Raw genomic sequence first — 27,716 nt, 5'->3', positions numbered from 1 at the left:
TCTAGCATTTCCCAGCATCTTGGCTAGGAACTAGGATCTCATTTGTTCTGGAGTTCCAAATTGAGCAGCAGCTGCTGAAAAAAAGAACTCCTACAAATATTGAAATTTACATGGTTTTTTAGAGTTTTTTTTAGAGTGAAGTACATTGGAGAAAAGCTAAAGAAAACTGCAAGACTGAATTCGAGACAAAACAAGCAACAAACAATGATAGGCTAGCTTTTTTTGTTTACCAGTTGCTAAGCAGTTGCTTGGGACTCTCCTGGAAGAAGCTAGCTAGTTAACAAAGAATAACAAAGAATATCTAGTTAACAGAAGAAAGACAAACTAAGGACAGAAGAAAAAGGACATCAAAGTGAAGCAGTCCTCTAAAGACACAACAGACAATAGTACAAGAAACAACGCTTCTATTGCGTTTATATTCTATTTCTATAGCTTATTCAAGGTTTCCAAGATGGCGTAGCAGTCAGACATCCTTTGTCCTTGTCTTGTCCCGTGTGTATGTATTTTATGTCTTTTTGTCTTTTTCTTCGCATATCTTTTTTTTTCATTTCTTCTAGAAACTAAACTTCAAAACACTCTCCGGCAACCCGCCTCACCAAATGTTGTGCTGATCTGTTATTTCTATTAATTTTTTTCTTCTGTTTTTCTGTATATTTTTTTTATAATTATGCTTTTTTTATGTCAAAAGTATTATTCACCTCGTAAAGCTATCGCCAGTTTTGTACAACGCGACTCAGACCAGACCGGACCTATTTTCTCTCTATATCCCTGAATTTCAACCGCAAGCTCTGGACATTTACACCTGGATCTTGCAGTGTCGATTCCGGAGCAAACACCAATTATCCCGGAGCTAGCCAGCTGAAGAGTTCCATCAGCCACTGCCTGGGCTACAATCACCTATCCGGACCCGTTTTACTGCCGATGTGGAGCCCCACCGGGCCTTCACGACTGGACTACCGACGTTATCTGCCCGAGGGAGTTATTCAACTGGCCCCTCCATCGCAACGTAACCTGAACACCCATCTGCTAACTGCGGCCCACTAATCATTAGCTGTCGTGAGCATATCGGCTGCTATCTGAACAGGTCTATCGATCAATCTTCTTGGGCCACTATAACTATTTTGACAATTGGATCGGTCCCCTCTACCACACGGAAGCCACTAATCTACCGACGGAAACACACAGGGTGGATAAAAACAGACCTCCATCTTCTGCTAGCTTGCTACCCATGGCTCGGCTAGCTGTATGAATAGCCGTGACCCCAACCAACCTCACTACTCACTGGACCCTTATGATCACTCGGCTAAGCATGCCTCTTCTTAATGTCAATATGCCTTGTCCATTGCTGTTCTGGTTAGTGTTTATTGGCTTATTTCACTGTCGAGCCTCTAGCCCTGCTCATTATACCTTATCCAACCCTTCAGTTCCACCACCCACACATGCGATGACATCATCTGGTTTCAATGATGTTTCTAGAGACAATATCTCTCTCATCATCAATCAATGCCTAGGTTTACCCCCACTGTATTCACATCCTACAATACCTTTGTCTGTACATTATACCTTGAATCTATTTTATCGCCCCCAGAAACCTGCTCCTTTTACTCTCTGTTCCGGACGTCTTAGACGTCCAATTCTCATGGCTTTTAGCCGTGCCCTTATCCTACTCCTCCTCTGTTCCTCTGGCGATGTAGAGGTGAATCCAGGCCCTGCAGTGCCTAGCTCCACTCCTATTCCCCAGGCGCTCTCTTTTGATGACTTCTGTAATCGTAAAAGCCTTGGTTTCATGCATGTTAACATTAGAAGCCTCCTCCCTAAGTTTGTTTTATTCACTGCTTTAGCACACTCTGCCAACCCGGATGTCTCAGCCGTGTCTGAATCCTGGCTTAGGAAGACCACCAAAAACTCTGAAATCTCCATCCCTAACTACAACATTCTCAGACAAGATAGAATGGCCAAAAGGGGCGGTGTTGCAATCTACTGCAGAGATAGCCTGCAGAGTTCTGTCCTACTATCCAGGTCTGCACCCAAACAATTTGAACTACTACTTTTAAAAAGCCACCTCTCTAAAAACAAGTCTCTCACCGTTGCCGCCTGCTATAGACCACCCTCTGCCCCCAGCTGTGCTCTGGATACCATATGTGAACTGATTGCCCCCCATCCATCTTCAGAGCTCGTGCTGCTAGGTGACCTCAACTATGATATACTTAACCTCTTGGGGCTATTTGGGACGCTAGCATGCCACCCGTGGCGCACCCTATCAACAGCAGGTGCATTTCAAGAGCGGCAAATTTGAAACCAAATAAATGTCTAAAACTGTTTGAATGGTGTCTGTAAGTATAACAGAACTCATATGGCAGTCAAAACCCTGAGACAGATTCTGACAGGAAGTGGATACCTGATGTGTTGAATTACCTTTAAGCCTATGCCATTGAAACACACAGGGGCTTATTAATGTTAGATGTCACCAGCCTTTACAAAGTGTTTTGAGTCTTCTACTGTGAGATCTGACCGAACAAGAGCCATGGAACGGTGATGGCCGATTAGACTCTGGCGCACGAGTTCATGTTGGGTACTCTCGTTCCAATACGTTTTAAAAGAGAACGCAATCGTCCGCCTTGAATTTTATTCATGTTCTGGTTAAAAAAGGCACTAATGATTTATGCTATACAACGTTTAACATGTTTGAACGAACGTAAATATTTTTTTCCCCCTCGTTCATGAAGTGAAGTCCGGCGGGCTTAGATCATGTGCTAACAACACGGAGCTTTTTGGACATAAATGATGAGCTTTTTTGAACAAAACTACAATCGTTATGGACCTGGGATTCCTGGAAGTGACATCTGATGAAGAGAATCAAAAGGTAATGGATTATTTACATAGTATTTTCGATTTTAGATCTCTCCAACATGTCGGTTAGTCTGTATCGCAAAGCGTATTTTTCTGGGCGCAGTGCTCAGATTATTGCAAAGTGTGATTTCCCAGTAAGGTTATTTTTAAATCTGGCAAGCCGTTTGCGTTCAAGAGATGTAAATCTATAATTCTTTGAATGACAATATAATATTTTACCAATGTTTTCGAATATTAATTATTTAATTTGTTGTGCTGACTTGACTGCCGGTTATTGGAGGGAAACGATTTCCTGAACATCAACGCCATAGTAAAACGCTGTTTTTGGATATAAATATGAACTTGATATTACTAAAAATGCATGTATTGTCTAACATAATGTCCTAGGAGTGTCATCTGATGGAGATTGTCAAAGGTTAGTGCATAATTTTAGCTGATTTTATGGTTTTGGTGACGCCTGTCTTTGAATTGACAAAGCATTACACACAGCTATTGTCAATGTACTCTCCTAACATAATCTAACTTTATGCTTTCGCCGTAAAACCTTTTTGAAATCGGACAACGTGGTTAGATTAAGGAGATGTTTATCTTTCAAAGGGTGTAAGATAGTTGTATGTTTGAAAAATTTGAATTTTGACATTTAATTGGTTTCAAATTTGCCGCTCTTGAAATGCACCTGTTGTTGATAGGGTGCACCACGGGTGGCACGCTTGCGTCCCACATAGCCCCAAGAAGTTAACAAACAAATCATCGACCATTTCGAATCCCACCGTACCTTCTCCGCTATGCAATCTGGTTTCAGAGCTGGTCATGGGTGCACCTCAGCCACGCTCAAGGTCCAATATCTTAACCGCCATCGATAAGAAACAGTACTGTGCAGCCGTATTCATTGACCTGGCCAAGGCTTTCGACTCTGTCAATCACCACATCCTCATCGGCAGACTCAACAGCCTTGGTTTCTCAAATGATTGCCTCGACTGGTTCACCAACTACTTCTCCGACAGAGTTCAGTGTGTCAAATCGGAGGGCCTGTTGTCCGGACCTCTGGCTGTCTCTATGGGGGTGCCACAGGGTTCAATTCTTGGGCCGACTCTCTTCTCTGTGTATATCAATGATGTCGCTCTTGCTGCTGGTGAGTCTCTGATCAATCTCTACGCAGACGACACCATTCTGTATACTTCTGGCCCTTCTTTGGACACTGTGTTAACAACCCTCCAGATGAGCTTCAATGCCATACAACTCTCCTTCCGTGGCCTACAACTGCTCTTAAATACAAGTAAAACTAAATGCATACTCTTCAACCGATCGCTGCCTGCACCTGCCCGCCCGTCCAGCATCACTACTTTGGACGGTTCTGACTTAGAATATGTGGACAACTACAAATACCTAGGTGTCTGGTTAGACTGTAAACTCTCCTTCCAGACTCACATAGAACATCTCCAATCCAAAGTTATATCTAGAATTGGCTTCCTATTTCGCAAAACAAAGCATTCTTCTCTCATGCTGCCAAACATACCCTCGTAAAACTGACCATCTTACTGATCCTCGACTTTGGCGATGTAATTTACAAAATAGCCTCCAACACTCTACTCAACAAATTGGATGCAGTCTATCACAGTGCCATCCGTTTTGTCACCAAAGCCCCATATACTACCCACCACTGCGACCTGTACGCTCTCATTGGCTGGCCCTCGCTTCATACTCGTCGCCAAACCCACTGGCTCCAGGTCATCTACAAGACCCTGCTAGGTAAAGTCCCGCCTTATCTCAGCCCGCTGGTCACCATAGCTGCACCCACCCGTAGCACGCGCTCCAGCAGGCATATCTCACTTGTCCCCCACAAAGCCAATTCCTCCTTTGGCCGCCTCTCCTTCCAGTTCTCTGCTGCCAATGACTGGAATGAACTACAAAAATCTCTAAAACTGGAAACACTTATCTCCCTCACTAGCTTTAAGCACCAGCTGTCAGAGCAGCTCACAGATCACTGCACCTGTATATTGCCCATTTATAAATAGCCCAAACAACTACCTCTTCCCCTACTGTATTTATTTATTTCCTTTGCACCCCAGTATTTCTACTTTGCACACTCATCTACTGTCAAATCTACAATTTCAGTGTTTTACTTGCTATATTGTATTTACTTCGCCACCATGGCCTATTTATTGCCTTTACCTCCCTTATCTCACCTCATTTGCTCGCATTGTATATAGACTTATTTTTCTACTGTATTATTGACTGTATGTTTGTTTTACTCCATGTGTAACTCTGTGTTGTTATATGTGTCAAACTGCTTTGCTTTATCTTGGCCAGGTGGCAGTTGTAAATGAGAACTTGTTCTCAACTTGCCTACCTGGTTAAATAAAGTTGAAATAAAATAAATAAATTGTCTATGTGGCTCGTCCAAGTGTAGAAGATGACAGCACGTCACACAGTGCGACCAAAACAAAGATCTACAGATGCAAGAGGCATTTATCACTCAATACAAAACATGGATTTAATATCTTACGGAATTGTCTCTGGTTTTTGTAACCACCTGCACATTTATAAGATAAACCTTTTCTGGTTTCGAGAACAAACAAAGTGTCAACAAGTGCAGGTAAGTTGAAAAATACATGTAGGCGTTTTCCATCAGCCAGACCGTAACGCCGATTGGAGTCGTCACGTATTGGCGATACCAACATCCCTCCCTCTGCAGTGGGATGAGAGAGCTAGCTGACACTTCCTTTCAGGGTGTGTTCGAACATGAACCTCAGCCAATCAGCAGCTGCGCTGATTAATGGAACAATGACATCACACTCTTGGATATTATCTTTTAAAGAATGGTTCCTCCTCGGTGCTTAGCTCTAATGACTTGGAACAGAATGACAAGAAAAACCTTGGGCAAAGGCACCATTTTATCCCATACCAATCCTGCTCTTCACATTATGCAACAAGCCTACTAATGTACAAACCTTCAAACTTCTGCTCAAATAAGCTATAGAATCACGAGGCATGGGCCTATGCCACAGAACAATGTAACTACAACAATACAGGTCTGCATCCTAAGTGGTTAACGGGGCACACTAGTCAGAAGGGGCACACTAGTTAACGGGGCACACTAGTCAGAAGGGAGAGAAAACCAATACATTTGACACGCCAACACCGCAAAGGTTCAATCCGTTGGACGGTCCACAACCTCCTATATTATCTCATCAACGTGCTTACAAGAAACACAACAAAGCTCCCGCTCCTTCTGCCTTGAGTTCACATTCCTCAGCTAAAGATATGAGTGAAATGCCAATATGCAGGGTAATGATGCAGAGTTTCTCTCCTCCCTGGCCACAGAGCCATGCCTGTTTGGAGCACACAGACTCTTTCAATAGAGCATTAGCATGTGGCCTGCCAGGAGTAGAGGTAGGCGGGTGGGAGCGGGGTCTTGAGGAACAAAGCCCCTATAGTTGTCTCAAGCTAGGCTATGAGAGTTATGTAATATGACTGGCAGGGCCCACTTTCCTGTTCAGAGTGCTGCAGCCTAATCCCATTGAAGAACAGGCTTACTTTGGAAAAGGGGAGGAGGGAGAGAAGAAGAAAAAAACAGGCTGGTAAATGAGCAGAGGCAAAACGGTGCAGGGAGAGCATTCACAGGGGAGACACCCTTTCATCTGCACTACCGTCCAACACAGCACAACTCCCAACCAGCAGATAACGCTGACAATAATATCAGCTCTGCCGGGGGCTGGAAGCAGGCTACACACAGAGAGCGAGAGGCAGAGAGCGAGAGGCAGAGAGCGAGAGGCAGAGAGCGAGAGGCAGAGAGCGAGAGGCAGAGAGCGAGAGACAGAGAGCGAGAGACAGAGAGCGAGAGACAGAGAGCGAGAGACAGAGAGCGAGAGGAAGAGTGGAGAGAGCATGAGACAGGGAGTGGCAAAGAGCGAAAGAGAGGAGGCAATAGAGCATGAAACGGAGGGAGAGAGAGGTACACCGTAACCTACGTCTGTTTCTGCTAACCATTGGCAAAGTGGAGGATGTAGAGCAGTTAAAAATAAAATCTGATTCTGATTTACTCTACTGGTGCCTGGAAACCATGTGACTGGCATCACATGAGGAGAGGTGGGGGTGGGGAGGAGAGAAACAGTACTGGCAGCAAAATGAGCTTTTTTGATCAGTTTCCTTGGTTTCCACTGACAGTAAGCAGATCCGGAATGATTTCAGGAGGTAAACATCACCAGCTCCCGTTGCACAGAGTGTCTGGCTAAAGAGAAGGAATAGGAGAACAAAATGAGAGAACGAGAGAACGAGAGGGGAGATCGATTGTACAGCGCCCATGCTGAAAGTCTCTCTGTGTGCCGTGGGGAAAAGGCAGCCGTCTCTTCAGAGGCGTGGGCTGCCACTACTTACTGATCGAGCAGCACGATCACGAGTCGCATGCAGGAGAGGGACACTTCATTAGTGACACTGAGCTCTACGGGAGCGGTGACCTACTTTCCAAACCAAGTTGCTCGCCACACAAACAACCGTGCACACACACACACAAAAGCCCACACCAGCTAAAACACAGAACCCCTTTAACAAAGGGACAGGAAGGCAGGGCCTGGGCTTGCACTAAGCCCTGCTCTTAATGCACACATTCCAGTCGAGAGCGCAGGGCTTTAAAGCTGCCAGCTGGTACTAGCACTGCTCCTGTCTGGCCCTCTCCCACTCTCTCGCTCTCTCTCTCTCTCTCCCACTCTCTCTCTCTCATAGCTAGAGAGACTGGCTCAACCCATGGCTTGAAATGATATAAGTCTATAACCACACACACAGCCCGATACGCAGTTCCACAGCAAACCCTCTCTGTGGTGCCATATGAGTGTTGTTTATTTAGCATCTGAGACGGTTTGGAGAAATCTGACGAGTCAAAACAACAAGACTGCTGGAGTACAGGAACACGGGCCTTAGAAAACAACCCCCTTTCTGTAAACAATGTTTCAAAACATTATACTGCGTGTTCAATCCTTCAGTACGTCGTGACAAACACAGGGACAAGAAACAGAGATGGCTCCAGAGACAAAGTGGAGAGAATGTAGCAATACATACCGATTCCATGGCTGTCTGCGGATGGGTGGCGTTAAAATCCTGCTTAAAAATAGGGCTGCAGTAGGGAAGTCCAAAGAATCCTACAAAACAAAAGAAAACCGAAGGATTAGTTACAGAGATGTTAGTTGGGGTTCAACATTCCTAATGAGATCTGGTGTAGGTAGTCATCTTCCCCACTCAGGTTGTCCTGTTCCCCCAACACAGTATCTTAGTGCAACCTTTCAAAGGTCAAAGCCCCCACACCATGTCAGCCTCTCCTACCCCTGTAGATAGCAACTCATAACCCCCCCCCAGCCACAGCCCAACAACCCCCCCAGCCACAGCCCCTCACAACCGCCTGCCTGCCCGCCCGCCCACCCACAGCCCCTCAAACCCCCCTCCCCAGCCCCTCACAACCGCCCCCCCCAGCCACAGCCCCTCAAACCCCCCTCCCCAGCCCCTCAACCCCCCCAGCCACAGCCCCTCAACCCCCCAGCCAAACCCAGCCCTAGCTTTGTCCCAACTGAGGGCAGGGGTTTATCAGGATTTGAAAGATAGAGGGGCTTTTCAAAGGCCTTCAGTTGTGCCACATCGGTTACATTCCTGTGTCGCTGTCACCTAGCCCCTCGCTCACATTTGTTCCATGGCAGTTGTTCAAATAACATTGAGAGTCCACTAGCACAAATGGTGATAACAAGTTGACTCAAGAGGACCACACACCCCAGTTTTTAGGCTCAGTGGTATTGTGGAAAAGTATATGTGTCTAAGGATAGAGAATAACATGATTTCAGTCTTAGAGGGCGTTATTAACCAAGAGTTTGTCCTTTTCAGAAATGAATGAAATATAAAAAGGGCTTCTGCTTGTATCTTGCCCTCTTTCCTTCTGAAGAGAACAGGTGCAAAGCTTACCAAATCTGTCAGACTGCCATTATTCTTGTGTGCGAGGCCATGAAAGCAAAATCTCATTCCACTAGTAGAGATGTTAACGGTTAATCGGTTAGCCACCGAAAATATATTCGACCGGTCATCCTTATCAGTCTACAGGTTCATTTGCATGATTTAGTGGAATTAAATTGCAGCGTGTATTTTCGTTAGTCGTCATGCATCTTATTAACCACACGGGCAAAGCACACAGAGCCTAGTTTGAGGAGCGGAATAGCTATCACCTGTCAGACAGCGCAAGGCGAGCACCTCAAAAAGCTGGTCCTGGAGTGCTTTTATAAGCAGAGTCATTACACAACAAATAAGTTCTAAGTTCAATCACATGTAAAAAATGTTTTATAATTATAAATGTTTTGATGGATGCGATTAAAAACAGCTGGTATTTGTATTTCTCAATCTCAACTGGTAATTAAAGCGCGCCTCCGAATCGCCATTTGAATGCATAGGCTATAGTCAACGGTAGGCAGGCTGTCAGCGTGTCACCCACCAATTTGCAATGTGAGCTCGAGGCTGCATAATTGTTTGAAACCTGAACGTTTTACTTTACTTCAAATGAGAAATGTCTTTACCTTGCTTCAAAGTAGCCTCGCCAAAATCCAACCATAGAAACGTGGAGGCAATTATTTTATAAAGACTTCCTGCTGTCATTAACCAGCATTTCTCTGCTGTTCCGTTTTCATGTCAACTTTCTTTCATTGTCGAGAAACCAAAAGACCAATCCTAGTCATATTAACAACCCATCCTAATTGTTGTTATTAGATTCCCCCTCTAAGTTTCTAACTGAGATTTTCATCTGTCACTTTCTCATTATCTCACATTTTTCAGCTCGGCTGGCATTAGGTGCTCTGTTCAGAACAGTGTTTTCAGCTCGGCTGGCATTAGGTGCTCTGTTCAGAACAGCGTTTTCAGCTCGGCTGGCATTAGGTGCTCTGTTCAGAACAGCGTTTTCAGCTCGGCTGGCATTAGGTGCTCTGTTCAGAACAGCGTTTTCAGCTCGGCTGGCATTAGGTGCTCTGTTCAGAACAGCGTTTTCAGCTCGGCTGGCATTAGGTGCTCTGTTCAGAACAGCGTTTTCAGCTCGGCTGGCATTAGGTGCTCTGTTCAGAACAGCGTTTTCAGCTCGGCTGGCATTAGGTGCTCTGTTCAGAACAGCGTTTTCAGCTCGGCTGGCATTAGGTGCTCTGTTCAGAACAGCGTTTTCAGCTCGGCTGGCATTAGGTGCTCTGTTCAGAACAGCGTTTTCAGCTCGGCTGGCATTAGGTGCTCTGTTCAGAACAGTGTTTCCCCACGAATGGCATTTTGGCAAATGTTTGAAAATGATGTTTTATTAGCGGCTTCATTACAGGAGTTGCATGTTCAATAGTATAGCCTTTTGACTGTAAGATGATAGGCTTCTACTGTTGCATGTTTTAATTAAACTCTTAACGAGAAATGTCAGTTCCTTGTATGCATGCATAGCAATTTCTGTAGGTCACGTCATTTTACTGTATGGGAAAAATGTAACCGTTTGTTGACCGGTTACTGAGGGTTGGTTAGTCGGCAGCAACATTCACCGAACTGTGCATCCCTAGCCATTAGAGATAGCAATAGTCATAGATTAAGAAAATATATGTTACATCTGCAAACCCTTATGTCTGTCAATCTTAGCAGCTAGAAATGGGACAGCAAGAATCTCAAATTAACATACCGACTAAAGTGGATGGCACTAGAACCCAGGCCAAGGGCTGGAGGTGCCAGGACAAAACAGGAAGTGAAGCCAGATTAAGGGGCCAGGCCTCACTGGGATGGACGGGGGGGGGGGGGGGGGGGGGGGGGGGGTGACGTGTCTGTTAAAATCAGAACCCTGTTGGTTCTCACAGCAGGAATCCAGGGATTGGACTAATCCAGAATGGAGAGCAGAGCACTCCCTCTTAAATGGGGCTTGAATACAGGCTTGTAATCTTACTAAGAAAATCCCCCGACCGCACAGTGACAAAGTACACTCACTTTAAGCCGGGCCATGCTAAAACACACAAGACATCACTCATGGGTAACACAGATCAGTCTCTGGCAGGGTAAGCTCATGGTTGGGTAGACTATGGACATCTGAGGATATCATGCCAGGGTTAAATTCAACTTGAATGTGAAATGTCGTATTTAGAATCCTTACGGAGCTTTAAATTCTGATTGAAATAAAAAAAAACATCAAAGCAATAACGCCAAACTCACTGATCTCCCTTTGTGCACCTATGATCAAATGAGCGAGACATGTTTCCTTTCAGTCACAGATAAGAGCCCTTACTACTAGCAAACGCACTGCACATTAAAACTCCATTATCTGTCTGTGGAGGATATCTCTCCCTCTAGGGCTGGCCGGAGGTTTTCCTCCACTCGTAAGGTGCACAATATGTTGACCTTAAAAGGGAACCGTTGAGCCTGAGAAGCAAAGCGCTTTGCCACAGCTCTTAGGGAGATGGTTATATTCCTCTTGAAAGAGGATGCTTCCACAATTATTCATACACTGGGAGGGATTACCAAAGACAGGACTTCAGTTTCACCACAGGGCATGGGCCAGGCTCTGCTGACCTCATGCCAACATAGTTGAGACTGTTCAAGCTACCAGTCATTGCAAGGCACCCAAGCCCACACTTCTCAAACATCTCAAGAAGGATGACTCGGCCAAAAACACATGGCTCCTACCTTGTGGTAATGTGGTGGCCCCCTCATGCCCCCAGGGCATGCACAAGACTCAACGAGACAGCTCTGTCTGAAGGCAGGGAAGACCAGGTATTTTAAGAACGCCATAACAAGTTCATCCTGTGTCAGTATGTCAGTATGAGGCTTCCTGTAAGTGTGTTTGCCCTGGCCAAAGTGAGGCAGAAGCACACAAATGCTCTTGTGCAAATATCCATAGTCCCGCCTGCCAGGGGCAGCTGGGCAGGATGTGACATAAGTTTGGCACCACGGCTCATGTGAACACAGCAGAGACAGCCTACTGGTTTAAAAAGAAAAATAGCACACCAATGAGGTAATTTACTACCTGCTGAAGTTGAGCTGGACTAGAAGTCACCCGTTCACACAGAGAGGCAGGGCAGGGAGCTGCCAGTCAGTCCAATGTGTCCAGGAATTGTACATTTATGACTGGGGAAGTAGTAAAGTCTAACAGGACCAAACTGGCCATTTAATCCCTGCCACATGGGGGGACAGACAGCTGGGAGCACCAACACACCACCATAGGTTTGGCCATTCACAGTCAAACCCAGAAATCTTAGTTACTTAGACTTAAATGAAGGTTTGCTAGGCATGTGGAGAGCCTGGGCTATTTCTGGCCCATTTGAAGAGCCTCTTTGCAGGGGGTAGTGAGGCTTGAGTGAGGCCTGTCTGCAGAGAGAGGAAGGGAAATGCTGAAGTTTGTGTCTGCTTCTCATTTTCTTTCCCTTTTGGTTCTGTGCAGCAGCTCTGGGCCCCTCCAGGGTCTCACCCCAAAGAGGGTGCTGCAGCTCTGGGCCCCTCCAGGGTCTCACACCAAGGAGTGTGTGTGTGTTTGGCCTACAGTCGCCCTCCAGGTTCTCACACCAAAGAGTGTGTGTGTGTGTTTGGCCTACAGTGGCCCTCCAGGTGCAATGCCTCCAGTTACTACTCCAATGTATTTCTGTGTGTTAATAGACATGTTTAGCAGGGTTCTCTGGTGAATGAGACCGGTTCCCCAAAACCAGCCGTGTTTACACGACTTGTGTTGAGCCACTCTGGGGGGGCTTCGACGTGCTCATTTGTAACGGCTGCATCTATCCTGGCTAATTAGGTTTGACTCGATGGGAGATTGAGAAGGCAGGCGACACGAGTAAAAACTGCTGATTGAGGCACAAAACCTGGCACAAAAGCTTCACAAAAATCCAGAGATGCTAATCAGCACGGCTTTTAGGTGAGCCTACCAGAAAGACCAGGCTTAAAGAGCACAGTCAGCACACAGACCGACATGGGCCAAATAGCCTGTAGCTTCACATCCAAACACACTGCAGGACACAGGCCTACAAGTACTAGCTAGCTCTCTCTCCTTCTGGCTAACATCCCTGTTGTGCTCATACAGGGGTTAGGTTTTATGATATGGCCAAGTTGATGAGAAGAAATACGAGTACAACAGGATATAGGAGTTGACCTAAACATGCAAAAGGTCAGAGGTGAGAGTTCAAGCCTCCCCCTCCAGACAGTAAGCAGGGGCAGCTCAGGACAAAGGTGTTCTTTTCGCATGTTTGGCTATTTGAAGTGAATATACTAACACCATCTTTCAACACAAATCCCTACTAGATGCGAGGTATTTCAACATCAACAGGAGAAAGCCAAACACTGGACTTTGTTCATGAGGAGTGGTGCACACATGTGCATGAGAAGGCAAGTCATACTTCTGACACGTTTGAGAACCTGGCCAGTGTGGATTTCAACTACAGTCTCTGTAGACTCTTGAGTCCAGCTTTGAAGCCCAACGCCCAGGGTTTGAGATCCAAGAATCTCCTTGGAGTTGGGAGAGCAGTCACGGCCAATCCTAGGACCTAGCCTCAACAACAGACAATGGCTGCCAGAGCTGCTCTGCTACAAACATACCACACTGTGTCCAGATAACTGCCCGAGGGAACACACACACACACAACAACAACAACTGCTAACACTCAGACCCACCATCTCAGACACAAAACAATTCCACATGCCATAGAGCCGTAGCTATTTAATGAGTATATTTCCGGAGATTAGTCCACAACATGTTGCAATGGTGATAGGGCTGAAAACACTGGCTGTGTCTGCAGGAGCGAGGGGAGAAAAAAATACTGGACGCAATGGTGTATACACATGCTATTCTGAAGCCCAAAGCTCAAAGCAAAGACTGGAAAATGTGTAAGAGAGAGCCGAGCTACTGAGAGAGACAGAGCGAAGGGAGGAGAGTAAGAGGTCAGCCCCCTTTGAGCTTTAGTAATATGGCTGGGGGAGGGTAAAGTGAGTGGAGCTCTAAAAACAACTGGCTGGACTGTGTTGCTTCAGCCCGGGCTGCCACTGCGTGTCTGCGGCCTGGCCCGTGGCTTGTGCGAACATGCAGGCTTATGTGGGGCACCAGTGCATTGTGGGATTACGGAGGAGACGGGTGGTCTAATGGTCGCCTGAGGGCAGGCACAGCCATCCTCTATCATGCCTCTTTTCTGTTATTCCCCCCCCCCATTCCGCTCCCCAGAGCATCGGATTACAGGAAGCGCCACCATTTTCACAATCTGGTCAGCTCCATTTATCTGGGAAATCTGGACAATGAGGCAGACCCCTCCATCCCCCCCTTTCTCTCCATGTGTCCCTGGGATACAGAGCACCTCTCCAGTCCTCTCTGGCTGCCCTATCAGAGAACACATCTGACTGAGCTGACAGCAGCCTGGGACTGGGACACTAGCTCCGACCTTTATGTCTGAATACTGAACATGCATCACGGAGCAGACACGGACACATGGGGACAGGGAGAGTCTGCACTGTTCACCTACAGAGCAGCATGCACACAGACAGCATTTCCCTCGGCTCCATTTTTTTGTAGGCAGGGCACCAAGCTACTCAGGGTAGCATTGTTATTCAGCACTTGATTGTGAAGTGCATTTTTTCAAATCTGTCCCAAAATACAAATATTACTAAATAGAATATAGGAATAATAGACCTACTGTTGTGAATTATTCTTGAAAGCAATATGTTAACCAAGTTACCTAAATAGCTGGAGTGTTGGGTACCAGGGAAGAATATTACACATTTCCAGTAGTCTCTAAAACAGCAGGAGCGCTGTAAACCCAAACATAAGCTGAAAACAATGAGACTAAATGGCAATTCAGGTTTCAGTTATTTAGATCAGTTGTGTTTATTCCGTCAACGACTCACTAGACCAAAAACACAACTAGCTCTTACAGTTTCACTTCAGAATTAGACGTTTAGCCATGTTTCTCAAACGTCAAATTTAGAAGTTGATGCAAATGTCAAATTTCAAAGTGTAAGGTTAAGTTTAAGCATGAACTTAGATTTAAGGTTAGGCATTAACTCTGAATAGTTAAGGGTTAAGGTTTGGAATAGACTTTAAACAAAAATCTCAACTTTCTACCGCTGGATTCGAATTTGCTAACTTTGGATTCAGAGGCAGATGCTTAAATCCATCCGGCATAACAGTCCACAACGACCTAGCAAAACCTACTTGAAGGTAACAGCGCTCACGGCTGCCCCAGCGGCCGGTTTACTTGTAATCTCCCGACGTCCTCAGACATGGATGGACGTCGAATACTGACTTGTATCACATGTGACCGGGCTGCAAAAACTAGTAGGCGTTGAAAGCAATTCAAAACATTATAAGTAAGAAGTATAGCAGGAGTGTGTGTGTGTGTGTGAGAAGTCAATTGTGTGTTGGCAGCCTGCTATTCTAGCGGCCTTAATTAAAAAAAAATATATATATATATATATATATTGCACACAGCGCTGTTTTTTGGCTTCTATTTTTTATGCGGTGGGACCTCGGCATGGAACCAGTTGCCTTTGGGCTCGCACCGAATGTGCATCTAGTATTTGGGCACACATCTGTCTGGCAACTTTTTTCTCCACAGGATTATTCAGAAACTATTTCACACATCGACTTTTTCCACATTTTGTTGTGTTACAGTGAATTTAAAATGGATTAAATTGATATTGTGTGTCACTGGCCTACACACAATACCCCATAACGTTAAAGTGGAATTCTTTGTAGAAATGTTTACAAATTCATTTAAAATGAAAAGCTGAAAATGTCTGAACAATAAGTATTCAATCCCTTTGTTATGGCAAGTCTAAAGTTCAGGAGTAATACATATCTTAACATGTCACAGTGTTTAAGGTAAAAGAAAAGTGTTCATTCAGTATTGTTGTAATTGTCATTATTACAAAATAAATAAATAAAAGAAGATTTTTTATTTTTTTTTAAATTAAAATTCGGCCGATTAATCGGTATCTGCTTATTTTTGGTCCTCCAATAAATCGTTATCGGCGTTGAAAAATCATTATTGGTCGACCTCTAGTATATACATATGATATAATGCAAAATATGTAAACGTTATTTGTGACTAGTGTTCCAATTATTAAAATGGCTAGTGATTTCAAGTCTATGTATATAGTGCAGCAGCCTCTAATGTGCTAGTGATGGCTATTTAACAGTCTGATGGCCTTGAGATTGAAAAACAGCTTCTGTCTCTTGGTCCCCGCTTTGAAGCATAAAGACCAGGGGAGATTTTTCAATTCATTGCAAAGAAGGGCACCTATTGGTAGATGGGTAAAAATAATAAAAGCAGACATTGAATATCTCTTTGAGCATGGTGAATGTATTCATTACACTTTGAATGGTGTATCAATACACTCAGTCACTACAAAGATTCAGGCGTCCTTCCTAAATCAGTTGCCGTAAAGGAAACCGCTCAGGGATTTCACCATGAGGCCAATGGTGACTCGAAAACAGTTAGATTTTAATGGCTGTGATAGGAGAAAACTGAGGATGGACCATCAACATTGTAGTTACTCCACAATATTAACCTAAATGACAGAGTTTGCACTAAGACACTAATGTAGAACTGCAAAACATGTGGCAAAGAAATGAACGTTATGTCCTGAATACAAAGCATTATGTTTGGGGCAAATCCAGCACACCACTTAGTACCACTCTTCATATTTTCAAGCATGGTGGTGACTGCATCATGTCATGAGTATGCTGGTCATCGGCAGTTTAAGATAAAAAAATAAATAAATGATGGAATAGAGCTATGCACAAACAAAATCCGAGAAAACCAGACTGAACTAGGTCTCCAACAGACACTGGGAGACAAAAATGACCCTTTCAGCAGGACAATAACCTAAAACACATGGCCAAATATACACTGGAGTTGCTTGTTCCGGTATGGCCTAACTACAGTTTTGACTAAAATCTATTGCAAGAATTGAAAATGGCTGTCTAGCTATGAACAACAACCAACATGAATGTTGTTTATAATAATGTGCAAATGTTGTACAGTCCAGGTGTGCAAAGCTCTTAGAGACTTACTTAGAAAAACTCACAGCTGTAAATCACTGCTAAAGGTGATAACATGTATTGACTAAAGGTGTGAATACTTAGGTAAATGTGATATTTCTGTATTTAATTTAAAATAAATTGAGAAAAAAAAAAATTCTAAAAAGCATGTTTTCACTTTGTCATTATTTAAACAAACAAAAACATTTAACTAGGCAAGTCAGTTAAGAACATATTCTTATTCACAATGACGGCCTGCCCCGGCCAAACCCAGACAACGCTGGGACAATTGTGTGCCACCCTATGGGACTCCCAATCACGGCCGGACGTGATTCAGCCTGGATTCGAACCAGGGACTGTGGTGACGCCTCTTGCACTGAGATGCAGTACCTTAGACCGCTGCGCCACACGGAAGCCCATTATGGGGTAGTGTGTAATTTATTTATTTAATCCATTCTAAATTCAGGCTGTAAAAAAAATGTGGAATAAGTCAAGTGGTATGAATACTTTCTTCAGGCGCTGTACATGCAAAAAAATCGGTGCCCACTCGGCCTCACAAATTACACTTAGAGATGCTAAGTACTCTCGGCCAGCAAGCCATTGGTGCGTCTGAGCCCTTACAGAATGTCTTATTTATGGAGTTCATATGCAGGGTGCAAACCTTCAAATAAACTCAAAATACACACAAAATGTCTTAAGTGCCTAATGTAACAAAGCATCTTCACCAAAATAATTGGTAAAACATGTTGCCTAAACTAACATTGCTAAATACTGTAAAAACTTACGCGAACGCATTCACAAAAGCATTGCCTCCATCTACCCTCTTTGACGAGACACAGGCACTTACTATTGAGACAGGGGTCGCATTAGAGTTCAGAAATCAGCATTTTCAAAAAGCAGACCGTCAAAAGTGTTTTAAACCGTTTCAACTTGCGTTTTATATTGAAAGTCAGTGGGGTTTTTTGCTGACCAGGGGCGTGCAACTATAGTGTTCTACAGAAAATACATTAGTGCAGCACATTCAGAAAATAGCTTCATTTTCATCAGATGATAACAGAAGTGCAACGCTACTTGGCCAGCAGCCACACAAGTTAATGAGTATACAATGAAACATCAAGGTCTTTTTTTGCAAAAACTATGCATGGTCATCATATTTCTAAATGTTTATCATAGAAAAAAATACAGCCAGCTATATTTCTTAATGTCTTGTTTGAAGTTAATCTTGCATTTTACCAGAGAAAAGTAGGTTTCACTGAGAAAAGTACAGGAGAAAAGGTAGCTACACATCAGTCAGAGTGCTGTCTGTTGATAGAATGCCCATTCCTGAATTCTCATCTGAGGGGAGAAGTGCAACTGAAGCAGAAAATAACTTGTCTGATACCGAGCAGATATTACAATAAGAAGCATTTTAGATCTGCGTTTACAAAACATGTTATTGCGTGTTATTTTCCACCTTATCCAATATCTCACCCTGTCCGCCTCTCAAAGTCCCCACAATAACTTACAGCTCTAAACAACAGCAGCAGCTCAATATGACAGACACCAGAGTCCAGTGGCAGCCTGATCTATTTCGAGCATCAAGTATCAGCAGCACACTTATTTTAATATCTTACTGAGGCAAATTAGATTCAGCCATCCTATCTGTTCTCTACATTGGAGAGGAACCTGACACTGCCACCTGAGGGGGGGTAGAGGGATGTGTGCTGCGTGTGAGAGAGACCTGCACACTGCCCTTCTTCAAAAACATCTACATTATTGATCGGGCTGGCTTCTGCAGGGACCACGCTAAACCTCCTCAGCTCCAGAGAAGCAGTCAGCCAGGCAGAGGCAGGCAAGCAGGCAGGGGGACTGAGAACAGAGCCAGGCAGGCAGCACCACAGGCCCTTTCACACTGCGAGAACACAACACCACAGGCACAAACACACCTTGCTGTTTGCACTCACGTGCACATCCATGTACATGTTTTGTATTCTAAAGATTGCAGTGAAATGGGAAATTACCTCAAACTTACTGATTATTCTTGAACAATAACATATAGCCTATCAGCCTTTGATAGGTTCTTAGCAGAATAAAAAAATGTTCAACAAGGTACTTAGGCTACACACTGAAATAGGGCCAAGTTTTAGTCCTGAACATGATAATGATGACAGCTTGACTACTGCAACAACAACAAAAAAGCTATTAGCATATGGAAAAGATAAGCTTGTGCCTTCAACTAGGCCCCCATAACAGGCATTCCAGCTAAATGACCATTGCACTTCGACCACAGTTCAGACATATGGACCTCATTGATTTCTATCCTGGAATCCAATTCAACACGATTTTGAACCTCCCCAAAACAAGCGATTCCATTAAAATGCAAATATCCATCTGAAGGGATGTGCATTATTACCCCCAGGTCCACATGGAGAAGGCTTCTAACACGACCAGAGTAGCTTAAGGATAGAGGGTCCATCTGTCTAATACTATAGAAAGAATTATAGTCCTACGACTCATGGTAAGGAAGATAGATAGGTGGGACAACCACATCCCCTCTGCATTGTAACTAAGTCGCACTGGATTTATTTATTTTTTTACCTTTATTTAACGAGGCAAGTCAGTTAAGAACAAATTCTTATTTATAATGACGGCCTGCCGGGGAACAGAACGACAGATTTTTACCTTGTCAGCTCGGGGATTCGATCCAGTAACTTTTCGGTTACTGGCCCAACGCTCTAACCACTAGGCTCCCTGCCGCCCCAAGAGCGTCTGCTAAATGACTAGAATATAAACGTAAACAGGATGAGGAACAATTATGAAAGGAAGATAGGCAGAGTGATACAGCCAGATAGTGAGAGGAAGATAATGGTAGAAAATAAAAAAAGGATGAAATTAAGCGATTTTATCAAATGAAGGAAGGAAGGAAGGAAGGAAGGAAGGAAGGAAGAAAGGGAGGAGAGAGGGTTGAATTGAGAATCAGCACCACTCCTGCCACAGTTACCAGTGCTTGTTTGTTCAGCACAGCCATCATCCACACTGGCCTCACACACTCCATGGCAAAACACCCAACATTCTGCTGTTGTCAAGGTAACCGTTTCTCCGTATGGCGAAACCCACATTCCAAGGAATTCAAAACACTCACTGGCCCGAATCTAAAACGTGTGCTTAAACGTATGTGCTTTCTCCTGGAGAGAGTTTCTGCTCCCTTTTTAAAAGAAATAAGAAAACCCTTTACAGAATTCAAGAGGAAACGCGAGTATGATAAATGGAGTGAGTTTTGTGGACGAGGAGGTCGATAGGAAATCAAACCTCACCTCAGGGGGGCAGACACATCCCTGGTCTCCTGTTGATACTGTGTTCTGAAATAACAGACAATAACACCGCCATTTCAAAATGGCCCCTATTTAAACCATAAAGACTTTCTAAATGTCAGGCAGGCAGCAGACATGCACACACATCTTCACTACCATGGCTGAGTGCTTGTTTGTGACTGACTAGCTCACAGACACAATGGGAGGGGTTGATGCGCCGCGCCGCCGCCACCCCCCGGCCGTCTACCACATACGCATGCCCTAGTGCAACAGCAGAGGTGGATTGAGGGTCAGTCAGAGAACACACATTATCCCTCCCCATCTTCAGCTCCCTAACCATCACATTTTAGAAGAACCAAAAAGGGAGACTTCAGAACTGTCACCAAAACAAATCTAAACCAACCACATAGTCTTTCCTAATCTAAAACACAGCAGCACATTTCACAGTACCAAATCCAACCCCATCTCATTCTACAGCTCATCGTCGCCATCACCATGGTGATGTGTACGTCGATATTACATCTACCCTCCTCTGCAGAAGCAAATCAGAGGCTGAATGCCAGGTTGTTAGAATGCCTGTGCAGATTTAGCCATGACGTTTAAGACAAATTATTTTCAGATTTTACTGTATTACTCATTGGAGAGTAGCGGTGGAAAGGAAGTTAAACTACAAAGAGTACTTCTCCCATAGAATAATATTCCATGTCTTGACAGGATGTGTGGGTAGCTCTTTACATGAACAATTAAGGGGGTTTAATACATTTGAACCCCAGGAAAGACAGTGAAAGGTCTATCAGAATAATTAACACTACTATTATTACAAATATTTCATCATTTGACATTGATATTCCCAGAGGAAACCAATAGGTAGAACACACCTGGTAAGAGACGTGTGTGAGAAAGTATTTTAAAAATGTGCATTGTCCTCCACCCATCTCCAGCCCTCATGTTGGAGCTGTGATGGCCGCACTGAAATAGTGAAGTTAACATCTGACTGAGTCACAGCAGAAATGGAGGCAGGGAAGGGAACAGCAGTGTGTTTCTGTGGAGCAGCTCACTGCATAAGCAGCCTCACGCACTTAAGATTCTGAGACGAACAGGGCTGCAGAAGCCTTGGCTGGTGCACTGACACAGTCTTCCAATGCAGAGAGATGGCAGTGAGAGAGATACAGAAAGAGTGGTGAGTAAAAATGGAATAGAGAACAAGGAGGAGATTTACTGGAGGACGAGCCCTGAAGGATAAAGGAGTCAGCATGCTTCAAGTCGGCTGGAGCCTAGCCGAACTGGGCTTGCATTCTCCCTTGAAAGACCTTCAATTGAAAAACATCAATAGTACTGTTTCTCAAGATTGAGACGCCATAGCCAGTATAATTCTGACTATTTTGAGGAATTAATCTAACAAATCAAGAAATGTAGTCTTTAATTGAAGTTTTTGCCAGGGAGATCTTAGTCGCGCAATTTTTCATCTGACTAGGGTGTTTGGTGCAGTATTTCTCAAGTTAAAACATTTGCATGAGGACGAGTTGTCTCTCGTTGAATGACAACACGCACTTTGTTAAAGACTCCCTACAGACTTCGGTTTCCCTCGAGAGAAAAATGTGTGCACAAACATCCGAAAACCTTATTGTTTACAGACAGATTATTTCACTTTTAATTCATTGTATCACAATTCCAGTAGATCAGACGTTTACATACACTAAGTTGACTGTGCCTTTAAACAGCTTGGAAAATTCCAGAAAATGATGTCATGGCTTTAGAAGCTTCTGATAGGCTAAGCTAATTGACATCATTTGAGTCAATTGGAGGTGTACCTGTGGATGTATTTCAAGGCCTACCTTCAAACTCAGTGCCTCTTTGCTTGACATCATTGGAAAATCAAAAGAAATCAGCCAAGATCTCAGAAAAAAAATTGTAGACCTCCACAAGTCTGGTTCATCCTTGGGAGCAATTTCCAAATGCCCGAAGGTACCACGTTCATCTGTACAAACAATAGTATGCAAGTATAAACACCACAGGACTAGGCAGCAGTCATACCGCTCAGGAAGGAGACGCATTCTGTCTCCTAGAGATGAACGTACTTTGGTGCGAAAAGTGCAAATCAATCCCAGAACAACAGCAAAGGACATAACCTGAAAGGCCGCTGAGCAAGGAAGAAGACACTGCTCCAAAACTGCCATAAAAAGGCCAGACTACGGTTTGCAACTGCACATGGAGACAAAGCTGGTTCTTTTTGGACAAATGTCCTCTGGTCTGATGAAACAATAATAGAACTGTTTGGCCATAATGACCATCGTTATGTTTGGAGGAAAAAGGGGAATGCTTGCAAGCCGAAGAACACCATCCCAACCGTGAAGCACGGGGATGGCAGCATCATGTTGTGGGGGTGCTTTGCTGCAGGAGGGACTGGTGCACTTCACAAAATAGATGGCATCATGAGGAAGAACAATTTGTGGATATATTGAAGCAACATCTCAAGACATCAGTCAGGAAGTTAAAGCTTGGTCGCAAATGGGTCTTCCAAATGCACAATGACCCCAAGCATATTTCCAAAGTTGTGGCAAAATGGCTTAAGGACAACAAAGTCAAGGTATTGGAGTGGCCATCACAAAGCCCTGACCTCAATCCTATAGAAAATTTGTGGGCAGAACTAAAAATGCGTTTGTGAGCAAGGAGGCCTACAAACCTGACTCAGTTACACCAGCTCTGTCAGGAGGAATGGGTCAAAATTCACCCAACTTATTGTGGGACGGTTGTGGAAGGCTACCCGAAACGTTTGACCCAAGTTAAACAATTTAAAGGCATTGCTACCAAATACTAATTGAGTGTATGTAAACTTCTGACCCACTGGGAATGTGATGAAAGAAAGAAAAACTGAAATAAATCATTATCTTAACTATTATTCTGACATTTCACATTCTTACAATAAAGTGGTGATCCTAACTGACCTAAAACAGGGAATTTTTACTAGGATTAAATGTCAGGAATTGTGAAAACTGAGTTTAAGATGTATTTGGCTAAGGTATATGTAAACTTCCGACTTTAACTGTATGCAAACTCTTCTGAACTGTATCGGCTGGGAAGCATGCGGGCGCCTTAACCTGTTAGTGTATAGGGGGCAGTATTTTCACGGCTGGATAAAAAAATGTACCCGATTTAATCTGGTTACTAATCCTACCCAGTAACTACAATATGCATATACTTATTATATATGGATAGAAAACACCCTAAAGTTTCTAAAACTGTTTGAATGGTGTCTGTGAGTATAACAGAACTCATTTGGCAGGCAAAACCCTGAGACAGATTCTGACAGGAAGTGGATACCTGATGTGTTGAATTGAATTTCAGCCTATGCCATTGAAAAACAAAGGGGCTGAGGAATGTTTTGGCACTTCCTATTGCTTCCACAAGATGTCCCCAGCCTTTACAAAGTGTTTTGAGTCTTCTACTCTGAGATCTGACTGAAGAAGAGCCTTGGAACGGTGATGGCCCATTAGACACCTGGCGCGCGAGTTCATGTTGGGTACTCTCATTCCGAAACATTTTAAAAGAGAACCCAATGGTCCGCCTTGAATTTGATTCATGTTCTGGTTAAAAAAGGCCCTAATGATTTATGCGATACAACGTTTGACATGTTTGAACGAACGTAAATATATTTTTCCGTTCGTGAAGTGAAGTCCGGCTGGCTTAGATCATGTGCTAACAACACGGAGCTTTTTGGACATAAATGATGAGCTTTTTTGAACAAAACTACATTCGTTATGGACCTGGGATTCCTGGAAGTGACATCTGATGAAGAGAATCAAAAGGTAATGGATTTTTTACATAGTATTTTCGATTTTAAATCTCTCCAACATGGCGGTTAGTCTGTATCGCAATGCGTATTTTTCTGGGCGCAGTGCTCAGATTATTGCAAAGTGTGATTTCCCAGTAAGGTTATTTTTAAATCTGGCAAGTTGATTGCGTTCAAGAGATGTAAATCTATAATTCTTTGAATGACAATATAATATTTTACCAATGTTTTCTAATATTAATTCATTATTTTGTTGCGATGACTTGACTGCCGGTTATTGGAGGGAAACGATTTCCTGAACATCAACGCCATAGTAAAACGCTGTTTTTGGATATAAATATGAACTTGATAGAACTAAAAATGCATGCATTGTCTAACATAATGTCCTAGGAGTGTCATCTGATGGAGATTGTAAAAGGTTAGTGCATAATTTTAGCTGATTTTATGGTTTTGGTGACGCCTGTCTTTGAATTGACAATACAGTACACACAGCTATTGTCAATGTACTCTCCTAACATAACCTAACTTTATGCTTTCCCCGTAAAACCTTTTTGAAATCGGACAACGTGGTTAGATTAAGGAAATGTTTATCTTTCAAAGGGTGTCAGATAGTTGTATGTTTGAAAAACTTGAATTTTGACATTTATTAGGTTTCAAATTTGCCGCTCTTGACATGCACCTGCTGTTGATAGGGTGCGCCACGGGTGGCACGCTAACGTCCCACATAGCCCCAAGAAGTTAAGAGTGACATTAAGATGAGAAAGGAAAGTGACGTGAGGGAAACTGTGACAAGCTTCTCAGAAACCCAGAAGATGGCCTCAGTATGATAGGTTATAGCAGCAATCAAAGACTCCCCTTGCCCAAGTATACAGGAGCTGAGGTGGCCAATTACCCTAAACAGACACCAAAGTAAAAAGAAAATTGGGAAAAAAAGATTATTCCTCAAAGTCGAAGATATCATTTTCTCACTGATGTAAGATCTGCTGCTAGAGAGCCGACCTGACTGTTTCAAGGACCATTTTGTTTGCCATTTCCTGTTCCCATGGCAGCAAAGGCAGAGGGGTTTCAATGATGGCCGAGTGAATCTGAAGATGGGAGGGAGGTGCAGGCAGCAGCACATGGCACATCATCCCCATACAGCCACCCTAAATAAATTCTGCATTATGACTGCCCATAGTCATCCACCCACTCACCAGCTCTCTCTCAGCCAGGCAGCCAGACACAACCAATTCATCTAATCTGCTGCTACACCAGCCTACTTACAGGACATGGACATAAGTCATTGGTTTCTGCACCACAGGTATTATGGTTGTTTAAGCACAGTCAACACTTCTCCCTCATCAAGGCAGTATGGGTCGTGTGGTAATGTGCTCTGAAGGGGATTTCCATTCCCATAGCTTTGAGAGACACGCCGTCTCTGGCCGGGGTCTCACTGTAACGGGAGCTGACCACCATGGCTATTGGCTAGCTGTGGGTGTCAGGTGTTTGTGTGGGGGGGGGCGGAGGAGGCATTTCAGAGGATCTCGGTCCTCTGTGTCACTTCCAATCCTCTCCCATCAGCCAGGAGCCAAACTACCAGCCGACCAACCCCCCCACCCTCCCCTCTAACAGACACGGTCCCTGTGATTTCTCATTTTCTCATCGGAAACCTGTCTGCCCAGGAGAAGTGGATATGCATGAATAAAGGCTGGGCAGAAATTACTGCCAAATCCACAGAGGGGATGGGGAACATTTGTGTGGCAGTATGCGTGTACATGCATGTGTGTGGAAGTCTGTGTGTGTGGTCCCTACTGAAGGGTCTATTTAGTTCTGCTTCCCAAGTACCACCTGGAAGATGAAGCACTGAAAACATCAGATTGTAGCTACAGCCAACCACACAGCTGGGCTGTGTTCCTCTATGCAACCAGCCTTAACAGGGCTCAGAATAACACTATGAAGTGTTACCACACAAACACTCATTCACACACAGACATAGAATCACACAGGATTCTAACAGGCAGAGGCCACGCTTAAGGCCGTGGTGGTCACTCTCACTTCCCCACTAGAGCACTGATGGTGCTGGGCATAGGGCCTGGTGCCTGGTTGTGGGACAGATGCATCAACTTCCTGTTCTCACAGGCAGGGCTGGCGTGCAGCGCTGTCCAAACACCACAGCTAGGCTTGACAGGCTGTCATTAGAGAACTCAATAACCCTTCTTAACAACCCTCTCCAATATCATTCTGTGCTCATACCGCCTCGCTCTCCCTCTTTTAAGGGTACACACACATTCAGATTAATACACGTTTACGCTTGAATCGTATGTCAACATGATGTTCCTTTTTTAGAGGGAAATCAATTGTGACATCCCAAAATGACAGGAGAACAGCATGTCAACTGCCGAAGAGAGAAAAAAAACGCTTTAGCCAATATAGAATATTTTTAATGTTGCAGTGGCTCTGTCTTTTTAAGTGGTAAGAATCAGTATCACACAGCAGATAGCAGGCTGAGGCCTGAAGAGTAATAGGCCATTTCTTCACAATCTAAGTCCATATGTCATCAGCAGCACCATGACCCCTTCTTCTAAACCTTCCGCTGCCAGGAAACACACACACACGGCTGCAGCATCCCAACGAGCACAGATGAATCCGAGGTTGGAGCATGTGTTTGCTAAAGAAATGCTTAAAGCGCACACTGCAGAGGCTTTGATCACCCAGATGAAGAGACTGATGTCTCTCCACCTCACATTCGAGGTGACGCATACCTGGCATTCTCTCACTGAAGGAGAAGTGAACTTTCACAGCCTTTCACTCATTATAGAGCATTTACATGGTGCAGAGACGCCGCAGGAAACCTATGACTTGGCAAACCAAGCTTTGCAGAAACAGTGGGGAGAGAAAAACGCTAGTACCGCATAGCCACTCCCCCAAACACAGACACGCTAGTGTGTGTTTGTGTGTCACAGTGATTTACTCAATGAAGGAAACGAGGCAAACAGTTAGCTCCAACGCCCTTCACTTCCGGTGAACAGCGCTTCCTGAAGATCTCAAGCTATGCATAGGTAGAGTGCCTTGCCAACTGCAGAGACACTAGCTAGCTAGACCATCCTGAGCAGAAAATGTGTTTGCAGTGATGTGACTCCAAGTATCGATTTGTGAAGTTGAAAAAGCGGGGGGGGGGGGGGGGGGGGTTTGCGCTAGGTAGCTTTAGTCGGCTGTACCTGCATCAAAAGTGCAGTATTTCACCCTATAGCTTGTTCTCAATCTTGAAAAAAATAGCCAACATGTTTTCATTACTTATTTCCATGACTGATCAAAACTCATTTTCTCATTCTCTCTCGTGTCTATGCAGCAGACATACACTACCGGTCAAAAGTTTTAGAACACCTACTCATTCAAGGGCTTTTCCTTATTTTAAAATGTTTTATATTGTAAAATAATAGTGAAGACATCAAAACTATGAAATAACACATATAGAATCATGTAGTAACCAAAAAACTGTGAAACAAATCAAAATGTATTTTATATTTGAGATTCTACAAAGTAGCCACCCTTTGCCTTGATGACTTCCAAGAGTGTGCAAAGCTTTCTCTCAAGCAGCTTCATGAGGTAATCACCTGAAACGCATTTCAATTAACTTAAAAGTTAATTTGTAGAATTTCTTTCCTTCTTAATGCGTTTGAGACAATCAGTTGTCTTGTGACAGGGTAGGGGGGTAAACAGAAGATAACTCTAATGAACTACCAAATAGGGCTACCAGCCTCAGAAATTGCAGCCCAAATAAATGCTTCACAGAGTTCAAGTAACAGACATCAACATCAAC

General features: G+C 44.0%; 1 protein-coding gene across 2 annotated transcripts in view; it reads right to left on the bottom strand.

The window, feature by feature from the left end:
• Positions 1-27,716, bottom strand: part of LOC115202985 (ankyrin repeat domain-containing protein 11) — a 142,475-nt gene that overhangs the window by 106,844 nt on the left and 7,915 nt on the right. For both annotated transcript variants that reach the window (XM_029767210.1, XM_029767208.1), the window contains exon 2: positions 7,906-7,985. The gene's annotated coding sequence lies outside the window, so the exon portion shown is untranslated. The remainder of the gene's footprint in view (positions 1-7,905; positions 7,986-27,716) is intronic.

Source organism: Salmo trutta, chromosome 12 (genome assembly GCF_901001165.1).
Source record: "Salmo trutta chromosome 12, fSalTru1.1, whole genome shotgun sequence".
In the NCBI taxonomy this organism is placed as follows: Eukaryota; Metazoa; Chordata; class Actinopteri; order Salmoniformes; family Salmonidae; genus Salmo; species Salmo trutta.
Note: the sequence above shows the minus strand (reverse complement) of the source record. Positions and strands in the feature narration are given on the sequence as shown.